Source organism: Sturnus vulgaris, chromosome 1, assembly GCF_052056855.1.
Source record: "Sturnus vulgaris isolate bStuVul1 chromosome 1, bStuVul1.hap1, whole genome shotgun sequence".
Lineage (NCBI taxonomy): Eukaryota > Metazoa > Chordata > Aves > Passeriformes > Sturnidae > Sturnus > Sturnus vulgaris.
In genome coordinates, this window is record NC_142243.1 from 34626511 (window position 1) to 34643816 (window position 17306).

Sequence of the window (17306 nt, forward strand, 5' to 3'; positions counted from 1 at the left end):
CACGGGACATCTGAAATCCTTCTCTTGAGAAGAAACAATCAGAGCAAACCTAATCTTGGAAAAAGGGGGGTGAGAGAGAAGGGGGAAAGTTTAAAAGCTGGAAACAGAGGTGGATGAAGAAGAACCGTATTCCAGCTACAGTTAACCCAGGATGGGAGTGGGGGCAAAGGAGGCAGAAAGGGGTGGCCTTGCTGCCAGGGTTGTCATACTACCTTTGGAGGGCAAACTGCTCATGTTTATTACAGGCAGAAATAGTCTGCCTCTGTTTATGTATTCTAAGGTCCAAATAAATGTTTTTGTATGTGTGTGTGCCCAAAATGGAAGAACAAGTAAGCAGACATTGCACTGATGCACTTCTTAACTCCTGCATCTGGTTTGCTGTGAGTACTGTGAGGGTCAGATCCTCAGAATTAGCCAGAGGCTGGAGAGTGAATGCACACTAGTGTTTTATATATCTCATGTAGATACTTTTCTGCATTTTTAATCATTAAACTGTTGTGAAAATGCAGTTTCGTCCTCCCTTCTGTACCTCAAAGCTGCCTTGTTCTACAGTGAACCTCTGTTCGGTCTTTGGAGATGCCTCAGGTTTGTTTATTGCAAGTCTTTTCCTAGGCACAAGAAATGTCCAGTTTGGGTTTTATTTCAGAAGTCTAGTGTGCTGTTCAGGTGGCTGCTGCTAAGATTCAATATCAACACTGGCTAATATGTGGCTAAATATATGTCTTAATCCTTGCCTATGATACTTCCATCTTGGAAATTTGGTCAGAATACCAAGTCAGTAAAAGCACGTAAAATACTTCACAGCTCTCCTCCATCTTTATCCTGACCTTGAGCTGTGGGAAGGAGACGTAATTCTATCTTCCTGCTCAGCCAAATCCTTGCTTCAATGAATATGATAGCAGCCACTGAAAAACTAGATCCATGAGAAAATGGGCTGGCTGCCTCGTCTCACTTTCCCTGCCCTCTGTGCACAGCAGTACCTGCAGCTTAGTGCTCACCTGTGTACCTGGGAGGGAGGAGGCCTCTTCGCCATAACCAGTTGCACAGAAATAGCCCTCTTGTTTCTCAGCCAGAGTACCAAATAATGCTTAAGTAATCTGTACACATGTAAATTAATTAAGTTGATACACAAAAAAAACCTCGGTGTTTTACGGAGCACCTGAATTACTGTTTTTAACCCTTGAAGTGGAAATAATTTCTTATGTAATGGACAATACTTGCTCTGTTTTAACAATAGTGCATTTCTGGGCATTGGATTATTAAAAGGCAGTTTGCACTCTTAGTATGGGTATTTTTCTCATCTTTATAAAGATCATGGATCAGAAAGTAAGTTGAGGAAATAGGGTGACTGAGAAAGTACTTGCTGTATATTTTTAGAAGTAAACAGTGACATATCGACAAAATAAATGGAAATAAGCAGATGAGGTGAGCCTCAGCTATGTCAGTTATAGTGCAATTTTCTTAATATTATCCCGGATACTAAGGATTGCTGGTTTGGGGCAAAAAATAAATATTTAGCAAATAGAATGAACTTTTCAAATAAACTTGCAAAGTATATACTTGCTTATTCCTACTCTTGCCAAAACTAAAAATAAATCTCTGAGTGGTTGCCTGGTGAATCATTCTCTGCTATTGTAGGTTGGTCAGTCTGGACCTCAACAAAGATTATAGGGAGCACCTGCAGAAAATGATCCTAAATTGGAAACGCTGGAATAAATGTCTTGAAAGCCTTTAGACTTCTAACCTCAGATGTCATGTCAGGTTATGACTTAAAATGAACTGGAAGAATGGAGAGGGGACCTTACTGTTCAGAGAAAGAAAGGAGTCTTCACTGTTTGGAGGGTTGGGTTGGTTTTTTTTAGAGGGGGGAAGAGGTTGTAGGTTTTTTGTATTTGGTTTGATTTTGATTTTCTGGTTTGTTTTTTTTTCCTTTGGAGGTTTTTATGGTGGTGGTGGTGTATATTTTGCTTTGTTGTTTTTTTAGTTCTCTCTTCACTCTAGTGGCACCAGCAAATATATAATTTTATATTTAAAATATCAAGTCTCGTCCCTGAGCAAGATAGCCTCACATGAAGGTTAAAATCTAAAGGACAGAATTCCTGGCCTTGGCTTGGCCAATGCAGCTGGATGCTATTCCTTAAAGTCCATGTTTAATTTGGCTCATTTAAACAGCTGATATCAGAAGACAAGCTGTTTCAAATGCAGGCACAAACTGGAAGCTCATTTTGCTGCCTCTTGGGATTCTATCTGGTAGGACAAAACTAAGAAACCCAAACCTAGCATTTTCTAAGATGTCTTTTAAAAGCTGGGGCAAGAGAGGGTTGGTTATAGCATGATATTTGAGACCATATAATTATACTATTTTGAAAAGCAAACCTTTCCCCTTCATCTCTAATTTATTGCAAATAAGATGAGAAACCTGCTGGCTCTAATTTTTCATTTCAGAATACAACAAAAGAGAGAAAGTTGCTCAATTTCATTGACGCCAGAAGTAGTAGTTTATCAGTTTTATCCTTAATGACACATCTGAAATTCACAATAGCTCTAAGAAACTGTATTTGAATATAGTATTCAACTAAAGCATATTGATTAACAGCTGCAATTTATGAATTTGATTTACTGCCCATTTTATCTAGATAAAGCAATATAACATCAGATAATACGTGTTTTGGGGATAGCAAGTGGCTTTCCATGGTAGCTGTAAGGCACAATTTTAACAAAAGATCTGCCTTGGTGAGTAATCCTCATCAGATCTAAACATCATGTTTCTTGTGAGTAAAATGAGATAGAATGGTTCTTTTCAGAGTATCAGTTACCAGACTACCAGATGTTTTTTGATGTGGGAAATAAGCTTGATTCTCAGACACAAGCCTGTGTGTGCTGTGAATCTCCTGCTGCCTGTTTGCAATGTCTCAGGTCTTTCCCCTCATCCAAAGTTATTATTCATTGTGGTAGTTCCTTTTACGTAAGGAAGTAAAGAGAATTACTCTCCCCATTATTGAAAATAAGAACCATACCTTTGTATGCCTGTTGAAGTGAAAAATTAGAGGTAGCGTGCACTTGAACTTTGGTGACTCACCTTTCTTTTCCCACTGCTGACTTAAGTTCATTTTGCTTTCCGGGTCTCTGTTTTATCCTCGGTCTGTAAATGTTTGAGCAGATAAACCATCCACTGATCTCTCAAGAGCTTCTCAGTGACAGAGGAGTGGGCACCACTTCAGTGGCCAAGGGAAAAGGAAAAGTTAAAATAGACCTGTTTCTGGACTCTTTCCTGCTGAATTTTACGAACAGGAGCAGAACTGAGCCTTAGTCTTGATTCTGGAATTATGACTACCTGGAAGACAGAAGGAGCCTCATAGTCTGTGCATTCTTGGTTGTGTTTATCTTGGCATGTGCTTTCAGCGACAAGTTTCCAAAAAAAAAAATTGGTTCACATCACTGGGTTAAACATCACTGTTTAACATCATTGGGTTCAGGACTAGGAGCATGGTGTAAACTTCAAAGAGAAATCCTGCCAACAGAACTTCCTAAAAACGCTGTAGCTCAAACCTCTGCAAGATGGGGAGGAAGAGGAGAAAAAAAATATTCTCTGATTTCTCCTTGTGTTCTTTTCTTGTTATACCAGTGCTATAATAATCTCCTTTCTAGACCCTAAAGCAGAAATAGGCAGATGTACAGAATATACAAGGACAGCATTTTACACTGGCATATATTTAAGGAAGAGACAAGCCCACGGCTAGATACTGCACTGAGCATTTAGAGGTAGTTTTATTCTTCCTGGAAGGCTTGCAAGTTATGGTTTGTTCCTGGATCAATTCTCCACTGGCTAACAATAGATAGGAAAATGCCTCTAGGTAATATATTAGCTATCACAGGTGTTAATTAACATCTGCTGAATTGCCTCTGAAATGGCAAAGAGTGAGAAAGTGAAGAATCACATCTGAACAGCAGACATTGCTGAGCATGACTGAAATCACCTAAGCTTTAGAAAGCTAAAGCTCCATTTGAAATGATAAGTTGAAGCACTTAAAATATTACCTGTTTTTGTTGATTATAGCTATTTTTTCTTAATCCATATATTTTTGTTTTTCTGCTGTAATAGTTTACCATACAGATACCTTTTTAATGAGTATTCTTACACACCATATATTACCTCTCTAGTTTTATTGATTGCTTTTCCACTTTTTTTCTGCTGAAACAATAATTTGGCTGAGCTTGTCACGTGCAAAAGGTTTCCACAAAATTAGAAGACAAACCTATGACTTATGCATAAACCTAAACTCAAATTCGTAACCTTGCAGTTGTGGAGTGCTCTGGAGAAGTGAGCTCACCTGAAGACTTATCCTTTCAGCTTCCTGAAAAAAGGCATGTATCATCCCTACTTTAAAGAAAGGAAATGCAGGAAATAGGGCTAAAGTAAAGCTTATAAGTGTGTGAACATAATTATGCATCTAGTCTGAGAGCAGAAATCAGACCATGCCAAAAGTACGTAAGAAAACCAAGGTGTGAAAAGTGGAGGCAAGAGTGTCAAATGGGCTTTCTCAAGTTTTAGATCTCTGAGAGGAACCTTTGGGTATGTGGGAATTTTAACATGACTTAACACATCACTGCACAGTGACTTCCAGGACATGGCTGGGACTTCAAGTAGAACCAGAGGTGGGCAGAGGTGGAATTGCATCTGTGGCACTGGAGTCCCGCTTGCACACGTAGGAAAAGCAATTTAGTTATAGCCTAAGATGTGTATGTACACTAGTGTGATTGTGTGGGAATGTGTCTCCCCTTGTGCAGCTGCAGATTTCCAGTGTGGTCAAAGGGTCACATTGACAAAAGCATTGAGGTGTCTGATTCCATTTACTTCAATGGTGCCATAGTACCCTCGTGGCTCTAATCTTCAGTAAAACCTTATAAAAAAGGGAGTGTAGTTACAAAAAATTGTCGAAATTGTACTAAGATGAGAGGGTAAAAAAAGGAGAATTTCTGGTTTATTTACCAATGCAAATGGAGTTAATGTAAAAGAGCTGCCTAATAACACATGTGTTTTTTATTCTGTATTTTCAGCTGTTTGTGCTGAAGCAGCGTAGCTGCTTTCTCCCCTCCTCCCTGGTATATCCTTGCTTTCCAGTTGCCATTTGATCTTTTCCAGTCAACTTGAAATTATTCCTTACAGAACCTCAGCCCCGTGTAGCATTTCTGCAGGGCTATTGTTCTTTTGTCCACTGCCTGTAGATCAGCTTTTACTGCTAAACAGCTTCTTTATAAAGCCCAATGGAACCTTCTCTCGTGCTTTTGTTTGCATTGAGAACAAGACTAAAGGTTGGAGAGGGTTATAAGTCCTGAGGTGTGCGGAGCCACCCCATCCCTGTGTTTCAGTCTTAGTTACTGCTTTGGCATTTACCTGTTTTGCTTTGCCAGCCAGGATGGGACACACCCTCACACAGCACAATACAAACACATTTAATTAAGAGCTATTCAAGCTCTTTTTTTTAAATATTTGCTTCAACAAATGCCCGTGTCAAGCAGCAGTCATACAACACATTTTGAAACCCTTTAAACCCGAGTAGAAACCAGCAGCACAATTTTAGCTAGTTTTTGGATCAGAACCATCACTGTAAAGGTTCTCAGGGCTTGTTCCCAACGCGGGGGAAAGGTCAGTTGCCAAGGCTTTGCTGGTCCTTTATGGCATTTGTGTGCTGTATAACAGTTTCTACAAGTTATACCAAAAAGTGCCTGGTATTAGGGAAGAGGCAAAAATGGCAGCACAAATTTGGCTTCTTTAGATTGGTGACTTCTGCATGCAAATGCCTAGTGAGCGCTAGCAAGTGGGATATTTTCAGGATATACACCCAGCTGCCAGAGTGTGTGAAGGATTTGCTTTTAGACATGGACCTGTGAAAATCAGCATGCAGGAAACATTTTGACAATGTTGTCCTTCCTGTCTTGCTTGTGAATTGGGGCATCCCTGCACACGCTGTGTGACTCCTTGGTGGCACAGGGCCTGAGGAGGCTGAGTCTACCCCATGTCTATTGGAGCACCTTGGCAGTTCCTCGAGAGGAAAGAGAACTTGCTCAACCAACAAAATTGGAAGTAAAAGCTACAACCTGAAGTGTTAATGCCCCAGGGATCCTGGAGAAGTCACTCTTCATCTTTGCCAAATCAAAGCTACTTGTGGGAGCTGTGTTTCTTCTGCCTACTGCTGTCACAGCTTTACCATCTGCTTTCATCTGCCATTAAGTAGCATGGCAATATCACTTGGAAATGTTTGACAGATTTGAGAAGGGGTGTGGGTCACTGAAGGCTTGACTAAGGAGAGAACTTGGAGCAAAGTCATTTTTAGGTGATGAAACAGAGCTAAATTTATGGGGAAGGATTCCCTTGTCTAAGACCTGTATCTCTTGATGAGCACAACCATTAAATTCTTGAGAATATGAGTGGCAGGATCTTACCTGAAGACGCAGCTGACTGTGGGGGATGGATCTAGGTGCCCTTACACTCTGGTAGGAAGTGGTGTGTGCTCTGAAGGGCTTTAAACCTGAGGCTCTTCATCCTTTCCAATGGATGAGGTCCCAACATGTAGAGAATGTGCAGACTTTTCACTCATGTAATTGATTTTTAACACAGGCACGTTGGCAGTCCTCTTTTTATGCTTATGGCAATGTATCACCCCGTGTCATTTTAATCAGTCTTCCTTACAGCTGCTCTGTTAGCTTGTGCTGTTAATCTTCACCCTGAACCTGCCCAGAGGCTATTAAAAATATGCCTGAAGATGAAGATGCCTTGTGGTATCAGGTAGTTAGAGAAACCTGCCCATCCAACAGACTGGGAAGATTTATGGCCCCAGGTATCTCTCATGACAGAGGTAGGACTGCATCCCCTCAGACATGAGGGAAACATAATTGAGGGAGCCACCTTCCTTGTGAGTGCTTTAAATGTCAGGTCAGGTATCTTAGTGCTGTTGATGGGGCTCAAAAACTATTAGGCAAATTCCAGTACAAAGACAGGGTTATAAACCCCCTCAATGGGAATTTCTCAGTCAGTGTTGACGTCTTGTCAGAAGTGGGACAGAGTAGCAGAAGAGTTATCCCATGTTCATCCTGTTCAGGAGATGAGAAGGGAATATTTACTATCAATTACTGTCAGAGGTGCTCGACTAGATGGATATTCGGTCTGACCTGGTAGAAACCTGTATCTTATTAAAGAAAAAATGAAAATAAGCTCTCTGTCTTTGTGGAAAAAATGGTGCTGGCACGTGAGCTCAAGAGGCAGTCCTAGTCTCTGGAGGTGGCCTTGGTGAAAGCATGATCCAGCAGAAAGTTAGGACACAAAGTGCTCATGACTGTCCTTAGAACTTTCCCCTGAACCCAGCACCTAAGCTTTCAGTTTGGAGTGGAGTCCAAAACTGAAATTCCTTAGGGAGCATGGCTTTGCTATCACACCAGAAGTAATTTGCACCAGAGCAATGACCCTTTACAAAATATTACAGTAAAGGTGCATTTGCCAGTGCTGGTTTCTTTCTGGTTCAAACCTAACAGGTACCTTTTGCAACTGCTACAATGACTTTGCCATGTTTTATCTAATTGTGGCTATACTTCTTCACATCATGTACTTGTTCACAGGCAGATAGTATTTCCTAAATGCTTTTGAATTGCTCTGCATGGGAGCTGCATAAACAGAAGGGATGGCTTTCTGATCCTAGGGGTGAACAATTACCTGGCAGGAGCTCCTGTGCCTGCACTAGAACATGACGTATCTTTAAAATGCTCTGTTATGTTCAGCATTTAAAAAAACCAAAACAAACAAGCAATAAACACAAAAGATGGCTCCAGGCATATGCAGGGTGAAACGGCATGCAGGTGTTTATGGCAATTAAACTGTCCAATGTTCAAACAATAAAATATTCAGAATTACACAGTAATAGACAATGTCCTTCCTGCTACAGGGAGGGGCTGATGTGAAAGGCTTTTCACCCAAATCCTTTGGGAGGTTTCATCTCCTTCCCAATGGAGACACCCAGATCTGTCATCTCCAGCATTCCCTTTACAGTAGAAGGTAGCTTTTACACTCATGTACTCTTTCTAATGACTCCAGATTTTAAACTTATATCCCAATGGAAATATTTTTAAAATCAGTTATGTTGTAACCTTAAGATGATCTAGAGTGCACCCTGGTAAAAGTTTAATCTACAAGAAGAGTGAGAATTTTACCAGTACAATTCCAGCCATGTGAAGCTGACCCTTTCATGTGTACATAAAATTGCTTAACTCAATTCAACTTAAATTGATCATTTCCTGAGTTGGCACATAGTAGCTTCTTATAGTTTATGTTCATAGTTTATGGTTGTAGGTCTTGGTTGTTAGAGTATGGTAACAACAATGCCAAAGTTGTGAATTCAATCCCCTATGGGCTATGCACCTAAGTGCTGAACTTGATCCTTGTGGATCCCTTCCAACTGAGAATGTTCTGTGATTGTGTGGGATTCCTCAGCAACAGCCTCAGTCTCACAGAGACTGGCTGTCTTTTTACACCAGTGTAGTAAGCCCAAGGAAGAACATCACTAAAAATGCTTCTTTTGTCATAGGTACTTCACAATCTGTTTGGAAAACAACAACAAAAAAAAGGAAAAAATTAATCCAAAAAATTTTTTTGAAGGAACTCCAAGCTTCTCCGCAGCAGGGGCTATTGTAAATTGCATCACCAAGTTGAGGCAAGGAAATCAGACAACTGGTTAGTAACTTGTTGTAACTAATTAATAACAGTTTTAGTAACTACTGAAATTTTAACTTGTAGGAATTGTGAATCCCAGATTCAATCTGCTGCTCACAAATTTTTTTTCTCACCCTCCTATGAGTTTGAAAACATGCAGCTTGCAAGCTTTATTTGTTGGGCACTGACAATAACTGCTGCTATTGATTCTGGTTCTCTGTCAGGAGTGATCCTGTTTGGAGGATTTAAGCTTTCCATAACACTTAAACATTTTATTCTTTGATGCATCAGTCTTCTCAGTCACTCTGCCCTCTGAGGTCTCGAGAGGCATGCTGAAATTGCAGACTGGTACGTCGAGGGAAAACACAACCAGAATATTCCAAGAGGTATTAATCAGGCTTTTAATTATGTTAAACATAAATATCCTAAAGCTTTCTACATTAGCAACGATGGTATAAATGTTAATTTTCATGTTTGCAGGCCTCCTCTTGACAGTGACAACCCAGCTATGGAGACAACTTTCAGAGATTTTCTACAGCTGTCTGCTATCCACAACTAATAACACACAACAGGATAAGCTAATTTGGCTTAAATTTAAGAGTACTGTGTATAACTAAATCAAGAGTAAATCAGGTCTATAATTTTATTCGATTCCTTGGAGAGGAAGACTTGATCTGATGTTCTTAATACTTGTGTAAAAGTATGTCTGGATGCTTAAGGCATTACAAAGGATGAATGGTTCACTCTTGCCAGAAATGGTGCAGAGCTTTCAAAAATAGCACATAGGCCTCCCACCAGTTCAGTGTATTGACATGGCTTTGTCTTGGGCCTGGAACAATCTCAGTGGGCACCAAAATAGTTTTTAATCTCTCTCTGTCACCTTCCCTAGTAGTTCCATGCACAAGGTGGGATTCCTGCTGTCCTCTGCTCAGCTGCTATGGCATGGGTGAAAGGTTCTTGACTCTGTATTCTCTATGTAAGGCTTTTTAATTTTCCATTTGCATGTGCTGAGTAGCTCTGCTTTTTGCTGGCTTAGAAGAGTTGAGCAAGGGATGTTTCCCACCCTGCATTCATGCACACTGCCAGCTCCATAGAAGGGATGGCACAGGATCCACAACCCATTGACAATATGCTCCTGAAAATGTCCAAGAAGGCACCTGGAGCGGGGAGCCAGAAATCTGCAGGTCAAAATCTGTCTCTCCCCAGCCAGAGCATGGGGAATACAGTTCAATATTCGTGATTTTGCCATGAGTGCTACAAATGCTGTTGGTTCGAACTGTAAATTGTACCAGAGCTGGAAGGTTGAAGGAGCAGGAAGACCAGCAGCTGGGGAGCAAGACATCATGTGCTGTGTGTTGGTCACAGATGCAGCAGGGTAATCTGCCAGAAAGGAATAAGGCGTGACAGTGTAGTGTCTTCAGAAGTGACATCCGTCATGAAACAGGTTTGGACATAAATATTTATGCATGTTGTGTGCTCTTTGATGGGAAAGCAGTATGGTATGCTTTGGTATGGTAAGAAAAAGAGCCCACTAACAAACTGGGGGCAGGGTTGACACTCATTCTGTCTTTTATTGTTGTTTTCATTATGAGCATGACACAATGCCTATTAACAAATCCTTTATTGGCATTTTAAGTAGTAATGTACTAAAGCTAAGCCTGATCCATGGCTGGTGGATGAAAGGACATTCAATTTCCCAATTGAGAAAAGCTGCTAAGGACAGAAAAGCTTTTCTATTATACTGGTGATATCTGATACACAGTGGACTATAGCAACAATCCCTGCTGGCCTCAGAGACAAGAGAACTATTATGAGTTTTTTTCTGCTTTTATTGTGCAAGATTTATATGCAGAGACATCTTGATTTCCTGCCACTTTGGAAAACAAATAATTACTGGTAGATACAAGGAGAACTTTACTGGACCATAGGACTATATGGCTAAAGCAATGTTTTATCTTCATTGTGCAGCAATCACCATATAGATTTTAAAATTATACATATTTGACTGCAGTATCCAGAGCTGTTATGTATAAAGAAAGACATTTCATTCTTATGTGTGAAGACTAAAGCTGTAAATATAAAAAGGACATGGATTTGAAAAGTTGTCTTCCACAACAATCAAAACTGAGTGGAACGATTCCCTTGTTACTTGGGCAATAAATTATTTAATTGGAAAAGGAATAGTCCTCTCATGAATCAGTAATATTTTAAAAGACAAAACTTTTAATGGGTAATAAACAGTCAAGTGCTGGAAGTGGCTCTCGGTGAAAAGGCAGTGGAGAGCAAGGTGCCAAGACTATTGATTATTCAGAAAAGTCAGAGTTTAAACTACAGTCTCAAGAGCTGATAAATAGAATGACAGATAAAAGTCAAAGTCAGTACAGTAATATGTCCAAGGAAAATAACCCTTGCAATGGTAAACTCTCCAGAAATTATTGCTATGCAGTAAAGAGAGGTTGAAACTGTTGACTTGGCTTTTTCAGAAAGAAGACCAGTCAGTACTCTGTGACAGTCTAGAAAGGTAAATTAAATGCTAAGATTTATTAGTAAAGGAAAAGAGAGCAAACATGAAATCTGCAAATTCATCATGTGACCACAATGTGACTGTCAAAGGCAGCTCTGGTCCTTATTTCAGTGAAAAGATGGGAGGACTAGAACAGGTGTATAGAAAGGTGAAGAGGCTGTCATAGGTTTGGAAATATTTTTGTTCGAGATGAGATTAGACAGATTAGCTAATAGTAACATAACAGACATAACACACCTATACAAAATCAAAAACAGCAAAGAAAGGTGAGCAGAACACCATTATTTTCTCTCTATGCAAAAGCTTGAGAAAGCTGGTTTAAAGCAGTTGGGAATTATTTCTCACAGCTAATGGATTAAGATATGCAACTCCTCACCACAGGGTGTTGTGGAGACAAAAAGTTTAAGTTGAGGAAAGTGTTATGAATAAATTTGCAGATAAAAAAAGCCTTCATAACTATTAAATACAAAGATATTAATTAAATCCCTCTCTCAGGTAGGCTCTAACTACCCTGGTAGGATCTGTGAGGATATAGTAGAGGAAGTATAATTGTGCATTTGCTTTGTTCTTGCACTCTTTTCCTAAACATTTGCTACTGGCTGCCACAGAGCCCAGCTACCAGGCTGGAGGGACCTTTGCTCAGATCCAGTGTGGCTGCACTTGGGCACCATAAATCTGCCTGTTTGAGAGGCAAATACTGAAATTAAGTTTGTACATCAGATAGTGCTGGAAGATACATGCTCCCTTGTGAGTCCTATAAAAAATATACAAGCCATCTATCATTCCCTTGTAAATATATGGCAGGGAGCTATTTTAAAGCACCACGATGGGCTTGTTATCTATGCTCTGTCAGACTACTGATACCAACTCAGTACTGTTATATTGCCACAGATTATGTTATTTTCATAACACAGGTCATGGCAGAGTCTTGGCGCCAGAACTTAGGATAGTTTAAAAGGTTATTTCTCTGTTATAGTCAAATAGTTGCTTTGAGATCAGGGTCTTGCTACCAGTGGGTCTGTTTTAACAAATTCTTGTTAAAGGCTCTTAAAAATTAGGATATGCCTAAACTTCAAGTCGGAGGTGCATTAGAGTTCACAGTTTTAGATTAATCTCTGAAAATAAATCAGACTTCAAAAAACTAAGAGTTTACCAAATATTATCAACCTCAATGAATTAAAAACCTAACCCTTGTGTTAGAGAGGGCTGAGAAAAGGATTTTTTCTGTGATTAGAGAGAGAGATCCAGACTAAAGAGTGATTTATCTTTAACAGAGATCTACCACATTTTCCCATTTATGTAGTAACATTCATTATATGAGGAATTCAAAGTGCTTTACAAACATGAGTTAGCTAATGGCTATGAAGCAGACAGACACTGGAGTGGCCTCATTTTTTAGAATGAGAAGACTTCCCTGAAGAAAATTTAAATGGTTTTAAAAACTTCCCCTGGCAAAAGGCACCAATAAAGTTATTTTTGTGAGGACAGCTTTCTGCTGTGCTGTATTTTCACACTATTTTTATATGTTGCGCTTTGAATTAAGGAAAGATTAAATACTTACTGAAGGAATAGCTGACAGTCCAGTAATTATTAAAAAAACAAAAAAAAAGCAACACCTTCCTGTAGCTGTGGTTGAGTTCAACCGAACTTCACTTTCTATAATCCTGTTCCTGTTGGCAAACTTCACTTCTGCAACTGCATTTCCCATGAGCTCATTACTCACAACAATGCCACCCTCTGAAATCCTAAGCACTAACTTAGAAATCACTCCTTTCTCTGGTATATTCCCTGCAGGTTAAGTTCACATACTTTCAATAGCAAAAGCATTATTCACTGATCAGCATACATTCCCTCTCTGAAAGGGGAGAGAGAGTACAGCATTTTGGGGAAGCTGGAAGCTGGCAATTCAGGTGAAGCAAAGCTGGTGTCTGCTATTGCCTTTTGCTATAGAAACGGATGTTCTGGTTCAGCTGGAAGATCAGTAACTGGAGATGTTTTAGCAAACAGGATTTGGGGTTCAAGACAATGAATTACTTCACATTAAATTAAAAAAAAAGCAAAAACGCCAAACAACAACAAAAAACCTAACAAAACCAAAAAACTCCCACAAAACCCAACAAAATAACCCCATGGAAATGGTTTCAGTGGAAGCCATCTGTGCCCCTGTGAAATGGTTTGTGAATGTAATCAGTGAATGCAGAAGAGAGGCAAGAAGGGAAAGCTGGAGGAGAGCGTGGAGGTACAACTGGTCCTGATGAGCCACATAACTTCACTTGTCATCTGCTGAGTTCTGAAAAGTGGGTGAGAAATGTGGCCTCATGGTAAATGGATGGGATATTTCCAAGAGAAATTAAAAGGTAAATGAAAACAATCCTGGAATTTCCAAGCTCTGGGTTGGTGACCCTGGCTAAAATGCTAAATTCTGCCTCTCTGTTGGCAGTTCTTTTTCTCAGGAAAAACTGGGCTCCTCCTTGAAAATACTTTAAATTACTTTTCAAGCTGAGTACCCAAACCATGAATCACTGCTTCTTGCACTAGTTAGTGATCAGCTCAAGCTCATGTATCTGTTTAAATGCCTTAGTGTTTCCTGTGGAATCTTCTCCACAAAGTACCAAGATATGTTTCAATGTCTTCTATTTTAAATTAAGAACATTTCAATGAAGAAAAGCAACAGAAAGAAGGCTCTCTCAGAGAGAGACTGAGCAAAGAGTGGAACTATTCCTCTTTAAAGTCCTTTTTCTTCCATCGTGTGACTGCTGTATGCTCTCTGTAAAATTAAACATGGAATTACTCATGTAAGTAGACAAAATGTTTAGAAATTAGTCACATTATTTTCAAGGAGTTACAAACAGCACCCTTTAGGATTAAAAATCCTTTATTAAAAACAATGGACCACTTATCTTAAAACCTTTCACATAATCCAGAGGCCAAGTGATGTTTCACAACTGAGCTTTATAGAATTCTTATTTAATTTTTTTAAATGTTAGTATGTTTTAGACATCCAACTTCTGCTGTCATCAGTGGGTAAAAAGCATGGAATTCCCCTAGCTGTTCTTGAAATATCTGTTCTATGTTTCAGCTGACTTAAGATGAAGCAGCCTGCAGGTTTTAAGGAACTGAAGGTAAACAGGGAGGAGGTTAATCATCAGTTTAGAGGGAAATTGTCATTAGGCACCATGGGAATTTGGCTGTTAGGAAGATTTGCTCTAGTATGGCATCTACCAGGAAGGTAGTGCAAAGACTGCATACAAATGACAGGCTGTGGTAGCAGAACAACCAGGGCAGCGAGAATTGCTGCAGTCTGGACAAGCTGCATCACAGAAGCAGCTCCATGAAATGAAGAGTGACAGTAATTTACCAAAGAGTCTATATCCTTAATGAGCATAAGATCCCTATAATTTTACTGACAAGGCATTTGATGTCCTATTCTCCAGTTTATTGCAGAAACAGCAGGAAGTCTCTTTGAAAGCAAAATGTCAACAACAAAAAAAACTGTAGAAAAGCAATGATTGTTTCATGTGTCCAGGCTTCTGAGTCCTTTTCTTCCTGAAGGTAGGTTCTCACCCCTATGACCAGAAATGCCATGCTGATACTGGAAGTCCCTTAAACACCCCACCAACAATGCTATTAAACTGTTGCAGAGAAGGTGTTGAATCAAGGGTAGTGTGGCCTGGGAAAAAATGCTTTAAGTCTGTTCTGCACTGATGAGGTTGCAGTTGGAGTATTCATCCAAGTTTGAATCCTTCAGGCGTTAAGAAATAGGGAGGGTAAGTAAAAAGAGTTTATGAGGTACTTAATATGCATGAGCAGAAGCCTAGAAAGCATGATATATGAGGACAGACAAGAGAAATTAGAGGGTTTTAATCTAGAAAGGAAAAGAAAGAACAGGAAATATAATAGTCTTGAAACACCTATAAAATTGCTATAAGAAAGAATAATCTGCTTCCTGTGTCCTTGGTAGCTAATACAAAGAGTAATAGGTCTTGACTTCAAAGTGGAAGCTTAGGCTTGACATTTGGAAAAGCAGAGGTTGGAAGGCTTGCCTTTGCTGTGCACAGCTTTAAGATAAGGGCCTCTCAGAAATATAGCTAACATTGCCTTGGGGCAGGAGGCTGGAGCCAGGGATCTCTGCAGATTCCTTCCAGCCTTCCAAGCAGTTGGTTGTAAAGGGAGAAATAGTGTGTCTCTGATGGCTGTTTTATGGACACAGGAGCAGCATGCCCACCAAGGAAAGAAATTTATAGGAAGCTGATCATGCAAAAAACATCTCTTTGGTCCTGGGAAACATGCTGAATAACTGCAATCCCTGTATGGACCTAGGATATTTTTGACACCAGCAAAGGCCATAACACCTTCATGATACCTGGCATGTACTATGGGAAGGTAGAGTAATATAAAGGAAAGCCTCTTATTGGGAATGATGTTGGGTCTTTCTCAGCAGTAAGATTTGTAAGGGGTTGTAAATGCCAGAACTCAGCCCTTTCCACAATGGCTCTGAGGATTGCAGCCATCTGGCCTTGGAGAAGCTGAAGCCATAAATGACTTCTGCAAAGTGCACGTTAAGAGGAACAACTGGCTCTGATGAAGAAGCAGGAGATAAAATCTCAGCAAGAACCAGTGAGCACTGGTTTCCAGGGTCCAGAGCAAACCAGTGTGGGAGGATTCCGAGTTTCATGTATTTTACTCTCCCAGTACTTCTCACACAAACATTTACCTTTTCTTGCCTGAACTGGAGCAACTCATTTCCTAACCAAGTAAAAATGTTGTTTAGATAGTTTGGTCTGCATCTAGAGAGCCCGAAAACAGGCATGAATCAACACTAGGGAATGTTACAGCTCAGCCCCTTGCAGCAGTCCCTGGATGTTTCATTTAAACAGCAGGCAACACAGTGCCCACCCTGGAGATGCACAAATCCGAGGAGACAGCAAATATTCACATTCCCATCTGTCAGCAGCAAGCACAGCCTCGGAGAAGCAAATCTGCCAACTTAGGTTAGTGATTTGCAATAAAAATCCAATTATTAAATAGCAGCAAAAGTTTTTGGCTGAGGAGTTTCAGAGCATGGAGCAAGAACTGGCATTTGCTGGCCACCCATTTGGTTCTGCAGGAGGTTCATCTGTTCATCTAATGTGGTTGGGCGTCCTTACAGCAAGATGAAGACAAGCTTTCATTGCCTCCTCGTAAACAGATTTCACAGACTTCTGTTTATTGTGGGAGATGGAGAGCAGGCTAAAAGTTGTCTGGGTAAACCTGTGCCAAAACTGTCAAGCAGGAGGCAGACTGCAGAGGAGTATGTCCCTGGAACAGGAAGATGTAGGTGCAGACGGGTGCTCCTTAAGGAGCACAACCTCTGTAAGGAGAGCTTGCACCCTGCTGCCCTCACCCACTGTTGCTGGTCAGGAGTTTGTCCACCTTCCCTCTAGAAAGAAGGACTTGGTCATGTTCTGGTACCTTATAACCCTCCAGAGCTCCCTGAAAGGAGTTTGTAGGCAGATGGGAGTCAGTAGCCAGGTGGGAGTCAGTCTCTTCTCCCAGGCAGCCAGCAATAGGACAAGAGGACACAGTCTTAAGCTGCACCAGGGGACGTTTAGGTTGAGTATTAGGGAAAAATTCTTCACAGAAAGGGTGATTAGATATTGGAATGGGCTGCCCAGGGAGGTGGTGGAATCACTGTCCCTGGAGGTGTTTAAGGAAAGACTGGATGTGGCACTCAGTGCCATGGTTTATTTGACATGACAAGGTGGTATTGGTTCGTGGGCTGTACTCAACTATCTCAGAGAACTTTTCCAGCCTAATTGGTTCTGTGATTCTCTGATTCTAAGATAAACAAGTGCCTCCATCCTCCCTGCCCCTTTACAGGACAATGGAGATGGGACAATGGAGATAGGACTATGGAGATGGGATTAGCCTTTCCCTTTCAAAGGTGTTTAGATTTCATTTTTAAATCCTGGAGAAATTGCAAGGAGAAAAAATTGATCTCTAAATACCTTGATTATAAAGTAGGACCAGTAAGGTACAGAAACTGTTATGTGCAGAAACATTCACAGAAAAAGAAAAATAGCTATTTTATTAATAGTCAAA